Raw genomic sequence first — 7,828 nt, 5'->3', positions numbered from 1 at the left:
ACATTTTCCTGCCATATTACACAAGGAAAGCACATCACATAAGCATGTATGTCTAAATGTTAATGTTTACACAAGTAACAATTAAGGCATTCTATTATATGGCAACAGAAATACGATGTAATAGAGAAAATGTATGTGTGTACGTTAGCCTGTTTATGGAGGATGTCATAAAATGGACGGTACCATTAAGATTCCAGGGAGGGGGGAGGGGGGAACCCCCCCTATCCTGCTTGTATTAGATGTGTCCCTCCTGTAACACACCTGATTCAAATCAGCTCACCAGGAAGCGTCAAAGAAACCTGAAAATGAAAATAAAACTCTGAAAATGGAGGAAAGCAGCCCCCAGGACCAAGTTCGGACACCCCTGTCCAAAAGGTAGAAGCAAATTACACAAAATAAAACAAAATGTCAAATATATGTGAAATGGCAACCTTAATGGATTTGGCGCCCGACTCTGACATGTAATGTTTTGATATTTGCTTCTTTTTTTGATACTGACCAACGTTGACGCCATTTTAGCTGTTTGCTTGACTTTAGGCCGTCATTATCGTCGCTTGTTTCAGGTAACAATTTTTAAGTGGCTTAATTGCAGGGTGGTGACTACTAAAGGTATTGCGTCTAAAGAAAAAGCAAGCGTGAGGGCTCTTTAGGCGTGTCTAACTGGTTCTCTTTATGAAATATGACCACAAAGAACATCACATGCTCATTGGCATGATGCGCCAAATGCTTTTAGTTTTCTTGCCGACATTGTCTTCATGTTCTCAGCGCATGGGTAAAGTTTGTCTTATGATTGCAATCAAGGATGTTGATTCAGATGGAAGGTCAATACAGTTGAAAAGCCCTTGAGGGAAAACGCATACTTGGGATGGTCTAAGTTCTGCAAATAGCCAGAAAGTCAAATATGTGTGGAACCAAAAACGACCGGGTTAAACGGTACCTAAATTGAAAGTTCTGGGCTCTAAATGAACACATTTTGAAAGACTTTGTTGTTTTCAGCCGGTGTCAACACTGCCCCCCCCCTCGTACTATTTCCTATTGTCCGTCTGCTGTGCGTGGGTTTGATTGAAACCCGATCCAGAAGGGGGAAGCTGGTGTTTAGGGTGAGGCGGACGGGTCCCGGTGCTGCCCGAGGGGTGTTTATTTGGGCGGCTTCGCTCGGCTTCCCTGTAATCATGCTCCGACCCCACAGGATAGAGCGGATAAATGAATATGTTGGAGGGGAAGTTGCAGATGACTGTTTACCATTCTCATGGGGACGAGAAGGAACAGCGTGTGTGTTTGTGTGTGTGTAAATCAGGCCGTGTTGAAGCATTTGCAGATGTTTGTGTCATGGAACACGGTCCAAGGGGAACATTCTGACCACCGCAATCTGTTAACGAGCCGGACTTTTGCATTTGACCGAGAGGACATCTTGATTTGGATCAAAGATGATATTCTTACGGGAACTAGTAAATATCTAAAACACTGCCTTTTAAGTTTCTTGCTTAATGCTAATGCTAATTAGCATCTCTGTTGCAGCGCTTTAATATGAAGCGATGTATTGAAAACAAAACCTCAAATTTAAGGTCCTCAAATTTCTGTTAATTAAAATACTGTGATGTCGTCCAAGTAACTAAGTGGGGGAACATGGGAAGCTACCAGGAAATCACCTGCAGGCAAAACTGTTTGGAGTTTGTTTACTTAACTCTAAACGCGGGGGATGAGGTGTCTTTTGTTTGGATGAGCCAGTACAAAAAAGCATTTTAGAATGATAGTCAACAATTTCCTAATGTACTGGCAGTGAACTGTCCGAAACAAAAGGATTATCTGTATTTATATATATTTGGGCCCCGAGTATTGTGTAGTAAAGTAAATATTATTACAATAACCAAATGCCCGTTGAACATTCCGAACAGGAATTCCGAAAAAAAATAAAATAAACCCCGAAAGCCCATTTGAGAAATCAATTGATAAATACGAAAAGTTTATGTGTATAGGTGCTGCTTGTTTGGTTAGCAACAGAGGATCAGCATGTAACGCTTCTCTACACTTACAATCTGTTTTTTTCCCAATAGGTGTCTAGTGGAAGGGTCCATTTATTTGGACCAATGAGGGAAGGGCGCCGGCTGTTTGAGGAAATAACGGCGTACATTTTCTGAACAATACGCGACCCCCCCCCCACCCCGACCCCTTCTCAGCTTTACTCCCGCCGTGGGCCTCCTCCACCTAATCCTCTCTCGCTCATCTGGGAACCACCAGCAGCACCCCTCTATGAAGAGATGCATTGTGCCTAGATTATTTGATTGTTTTCAGATGTCGGAGCTTTTCCGACACAAGTGTAGGGAGAGGGAGGCGGGCGGGGGGGGGGTGGATATCGGCCTTTGGGCTAACAGACACTCAGGGAAGGGTGGGGTCTGGCATTGGGACACAAGTCAAAGGAAGTGACCCCTGCAAAGGCCGATGACAAACAATGCGGTCTCACAAACTTCGGAACATACCACTCCCACCAGATCCAAAGGGGGTCGGCGGAAGGAAGGAAGGAAGGAAGGAAGGACGGCATTCGTCCTCTCTCTTCTTAATGCGGCATCCATTCATTGGGTGGCCAGGGAGCCACTTCACTGATGAAAAGTCGTCACATGGGAAAGGGAGAGAAGTGGGTGGAGGGGAGAAGACAGGCTGAAGAAAATGCTTGGAGGTGGGATCGGGGGGGGAATGAGGAAGGGGAGCGTGACAGTGACGGAGGAATGGTCCCGTGTCTGTCCAATCGCACCAAACCGGCAACTTGTGTACAGGGGAAGCAGCGCATTAACTGAATGGCGCTTTTGTTTCTCAAAGCCATGCAAGCCTACGGATGACTTTGAATCAAGATGAGCAACAACAGGAATTCCTATTGAACCCCCCCCCCCCATCACACAACTGTTCCCATCTGATTCTTCCCATCTGATTCCCTGAATGGCAAACCTACAGGGAACTTGAAGCACCAGAGAAATGAGTAAAAAACAGAATGTCGGGATTGGGAGCGTGCATAACACCACCCCCGTGCGCTGCGTCATGCGTGAGTCACCGCAGCGAATCGCAAGCGCCGTATAAACCTTCACAGCGAGGCTAGCTGTACATTCACGCCACGCGCCTTAAATAGCTTGGCCTCCTCGCCCAAGCACTGATGAAATCCACGCATTGAGAAAATGACTCAACCGTACACAAATTAGAGACGCTGATCTTTGACATCACATCTGTTCCGATCGTTGGAAGTTACAGAAATGGCAGAATGGTTAGAAGCTCGAGGTTCAGGGTTTGAATCTCCATTTTGCGCGATTGAATCGGTTTTCTCTTGCCATCCGAAAGTGTGACGGTTTTAGAATCCGTTAAAGAGCAAGTCAAGTTACAGATTTTAACTACAGTTAACATTCTGATAAATAACTGGGTTTTTGTAATATTAAGTGGAAAATTCCATTTGTTTTTATACATTTCAGTGGGCGGCCATTTTGACTTCTACTGCCACTTCCTGTCGACTGAAAATGGCAAGCGCCTACTGGCTCATCTTGTGGACGGCACGTGACCAAAACCCAGAAAACAGGTGAGCCTTGATGGTCATTACCCGAATCCTTAGGTATTGTGATGTCATTTTCAGTGGATAGGAAATGGCAAAATGGCCGCCTGCTTAGGTGATAAAACCAAGTACATTTTGCTGCTTATTTAGTAGTACACAAATGCAAGATAATTCCGCTGTGCTGTTAAACAAAGTAGTCACTAGGTAATAGTTAAATAGTGTGTGTGCTTGTGTGTGTGTACTCTGGAATGCACCTGGCCTGATATGCAGGCACAGGAATGCTGAATACCTTCTTCTCTCGCCCAGGGAGGCAGGGCTGGAATGTGGCCCAGGCCCCATTCTTCTTCTTCTTCTTCTTCATCTTCTTCTCTCCAGTGCACACATAAACGCACACACATGCGCTTGTGTATTTGTGTGGGCTTTTATGTTCAGGTTCAGGGGACGGGTTCTGGTGGTGGTGGCGTGATGTGGGCGTGGATGCAAGTGCTTCGATAACTTGAGAACAGCTTGAGTGACACTTTATGTGAAGCCATTTGAGCATTTGTTCCAACTAGCTTAGACTAGTCGAAGGATTGTGTCTTAATAGTAACTTTTTTCGAGTATGACAATTGCCCGCACTTCTACATGTAGCTTAAGCTGGATATCAAGGACGTTGGATAAATGCTCAAACTGCTTGACATAAACTTGGCAGTTCCTTCTTTTTATTTCCAAGTGTGTCAGAGGACGAGATGGCGATAGTGTGCTCACAGGGCCGTCATTCAGAGCTAATTTCCTGCATGGCAGTCTTGAGACTTGCACTGCCAATTGATTTGGGCCTAGGCCTTTTGATCCCGCTCATAGTACCAGGAAGGGGTGGGTTCTCTCTAAAAATAAAAATAAAAAGACAAACAAAAGGGGTCTGTCCAAAATCTGTCAGATGATGATGGCTGTGGAATGGTCAATGTTATAATTACTGGTAAGTGCATGTGTCCCATTTGGTTAGTGATGATTTCTTTTTAAAGTGCTTAACTTAACCAGATACCTTTATGGCCTTGCAGAAGTCTTATATCAGTTTACATTATATGATGATAAACAAAAATAGGCAAAAATGTGTGTGCACAGAGGCTTTCGTTTTCGTTTGGATTGCTTGAATGAACAAGAAAAAGGGATGTTGCTCTGTGAAATCTGAACTGCTTTGTCAATCTCTTATTTTGGTCTGTACTGACACACTGTGGCTAAACGTTGAGTTACAGTTATAGGGAAAACATTAGCACCACGCTGTGGACATTTCTGGTATTACATCACTTGTGACTTGGATTCATTAATGAATGATTGATTAGTTTGTCAGTTCCACTTCTACCTCTAGCAACGACAACAACAATTATAATATATTTCGTAATATCTATAAATTAAAGTTTAAGTAGCACGTGGATTTGTTTTTCTTCCCTAAAACATCATTATAAATATAAATTATTATACCTTATTTAGTATCATTCTTACTTTGCACTCAGGTGTCAGTTAACTACCATTAAAGCTACTTTTATCTAACTTTGTCAACAAGTGATGCTTGACTCACAGCATCCACTTCGTGATCTGCTTTACTACCTAATGACAAAGAGGCTTAAGTGACAAAATGGCTACAAATATGCAAATGAGATGAGTTTATCGTGGATAAACAGACGTTTTAAGATATTGAGGAAACTTCGTTGTACTCCACCCAAAATATAGCAGACTGACGCGTCTCCTCCAGGCCTGCCCAGTCACCGCGACTTTGATCAGCGTTCATCCCGTCACCGCGAAGGGATCAGCGTCATTTGTCATTTAGCACACCCTGCTGGAAAAACAAACAGCAATGTCATCTTCTTGGCCAGACATCGTCTTCTGGCATCCTGATAATTCAAAACTTTGCGTTTTGAGACTTGTGAAGTACATTTTTTTTTGTATAAATGTTTTGGTAGTGATCCCAAATGTCCGCTAGAGGGCGACATTGAAATCCATTTAAAGTCTGTTGCGTCTGTTCAAAACGAGCAAATGTTTTAGGCTCAACGAATCAATCTTGATTCAAAAACAAATGACTCAATGAATCCAAATTTCCTACTGCTAAACCAAAACAAAACTGAGATCGTTTTTGGCAATACAGAAAAGGGAATTGCTGTTAGTAAACTTTTAGAGTCACTATCTTTCAGGACCACAGACCATGTCCGAAACCTTGGCGTGCCGAATGATTCGGATCTTGCATGCTCCAAGCAGACCAGGAGAATCTGATCGATGCTTTTATCTCCAGTAGACTTAATTATTGATCTAAACATATAACTGCAGTCCTGAAGCCTTTACACCGGCTACCAGTCAGCTTCAGAATTATACTAGTCTATAAATCACAATGTCTTAAATACAGAATACATTAAAGAAAAGCCGATGGAATATGAATCGAGTAGGGTTCTGAGGTCATAAGCTCTGTTACATTTCCACAACGTCAAAAATGAGACTGAGAAAAAATCCCAAGTTCCCAAAAGGGCAACTGCGTGACATCTTCTCGCTTTGTGAACCTTCAAGTACTCGAGGGTAGGGAAAGCAGAGGGGAAACGAGGATCAGGGTGGGAAAAAACGCCCCACATGAAACGAGGAAGCTCATCCTGTGATAAACACATAGCTACACATCCCACCGGACCCCGTTGTCTGCACGCTAAATAGCGAGCGTGTCTGCGCCCCGTCACTACAAGGCGAGCAGCCGTGCCGAATCCGTGTTTTGTCCCTAGGTTGTTCGTTTGAGAGCGTCACTTTGCATTCTCCAGACGCGGTACTCCGCAGCGCCCCTCGTGCGAGACGCGCATAATCACAGCCAACGTGGAGTGCGCCGCAACAAAGGCTGGGGATGTGTAAAGCATCATATACAGAAGGCCCTTTATATTTGCAACCCTTTCAGGTAGTCTTATGGGTGTTTCGGTTTTAGGTTTGATTTGACGCGAGTGTGCACGCGCAGATCTCAGCTCAGTACTTCAAAAAGGGCAACCCCCCCCCCCCTGCTGACAGACCACATTTCAGTGGAACATGTTGCGAGAAAGACAAGAGCTGTTGTGGCTTCTCATTAAAAAAAAAAAAAGGTAGACACCCTCGCAGACCAAAAGATGTGCTGTTGAATGATTGGAACTGTCAAATAAAGCATACAGGAGCGAAACCCCTATTCCCACCCCCCCAAAAAAGAAAAACTATCTATACCCAAAATAATTGACTGGTTAGTTACCTAGTTGATGATGGGACAAAGACTTCTCCACTAAAAATCTGCCAATTTTGCAGATTTTCTTTGCAGGGCAAAACATTGCAGAACAGTTAAATGTCCTGCGTGTAATTTATATATTTTTCTACACGTTCCAAATATCGGAACGGCTGATTTATCCAAAATATCAATAATTAAATCTAGAGATAAAAGTTTATGTTGGTCTCCACATTTTTCTTTTTAATTATAAGAGATAATTTATTGAAAATTATTTGGCACACCCCCAAGTTGCCGCTCCGGGACCGGGAGCCCCAGTTTGAAAACCACCCTCACTGAAAAATAAACAAACGCATATTACCTCGCACGGCCTCTGGATGGCAGTATCAGGCTGCGCGAGCTCCTTCCAACCATGTTGCCCTTCTCCCATCAATGGGGCGAGCTGTAGTGGAGGCCCCCTCCAACATGTCTCATAAATGTCAACACCAATACAAGCGAGGGCCAGCGAGCCTGCACGTAACAAACAAAGACATTGTGAAAGTCTGTCAAATCTATCAACCAACCAAGCTGGGCAGGCCACAAACTTGCATGTTTGCACCTCGCTTGGAAACTACTTCCAAATTTTGTTTGTATCCACCAGAGAATAAAAACCTAGTGTGTAAAATAGTTCATAGTTAAATTACCCCCTCCAGCTTGTAAATATTCATACTTGTGTTGTATTTTGACAGTGGTTGACCACCTTGAGGAGCCTGTCTGTTTGACAAAGAAGACCACAGAGTAGAAGACCACTGGATCACTACCATACGCTTGTCATGTGATCAAAAGGTAGCGTGCAATGTGTGTGTGTTGTTTTGCTTTATATTATTATTATTATGAATGACCTCTTATAGTCTCTTCAAAATACTTTTACTTTGCTCTATATCTGCCTCCATCCCTGGCCACTTTCTCCATTCGCCCTCTAATTATCAAGACTAGTCTTTTTTTTTTTCCGCCCTCCCCCTTCTCTTCCCATCCAATCGGCCCACAGGAGCAGGTGGATAGGAGATAACTCGCCTTTGCGCTTTTGTTTTCTGCCCGACACCGTCATTAATCATTGGCCAAGGCTGCAC

General features: G+C 43.7%; 1 long non-coding RNA gene across 1 annotated transcript in view; it reads left to right on the top strand.

The window, feature by feature from the left end:
- Positions 1–245: 245 nt before the first annotated feature.
- The window catches only part of LOC133169284 (uncharacterized), a 66,090-nt gene continuing 58,507 nt past the window's right edge, over positions 246–7,828 (top strand). Inside the window, exons 1-3 of the long non-coding RNA XR_009718395.1 lie at positions 246–375; positions 3,453–3,556; positions 7,448–7,544. This is a non-coding gene — a long non-coding RNA (uncharacterized LOC133169284). The remainder of the gene's footprint in view (positions 376–3,452; positions 3,557–7,447; positions 7,545–7,828) is intronic.

Source organism: Syngnathus typhle, linkage group LG16 (assembly GCF_033458585.1).
Source record: "Syngnathus typhle isolate RoL2023-S1 ecotype Sweden linkage group LG16, RoL_Styp_1.0, whole genome shotgun sequence".
Taxonomy (NCBI): domain Eukaryota; kingdom Metazoa; phylum Chordata; class Actinopteri; order Syngnathiformes; family Syngnathidae; genus Syngnathus; species Syngnathus typhle.
Note: the sequence above shows the minus strand (reverse complement) of the source record. Positions and strands in the feature narration are given on the sequence as shown.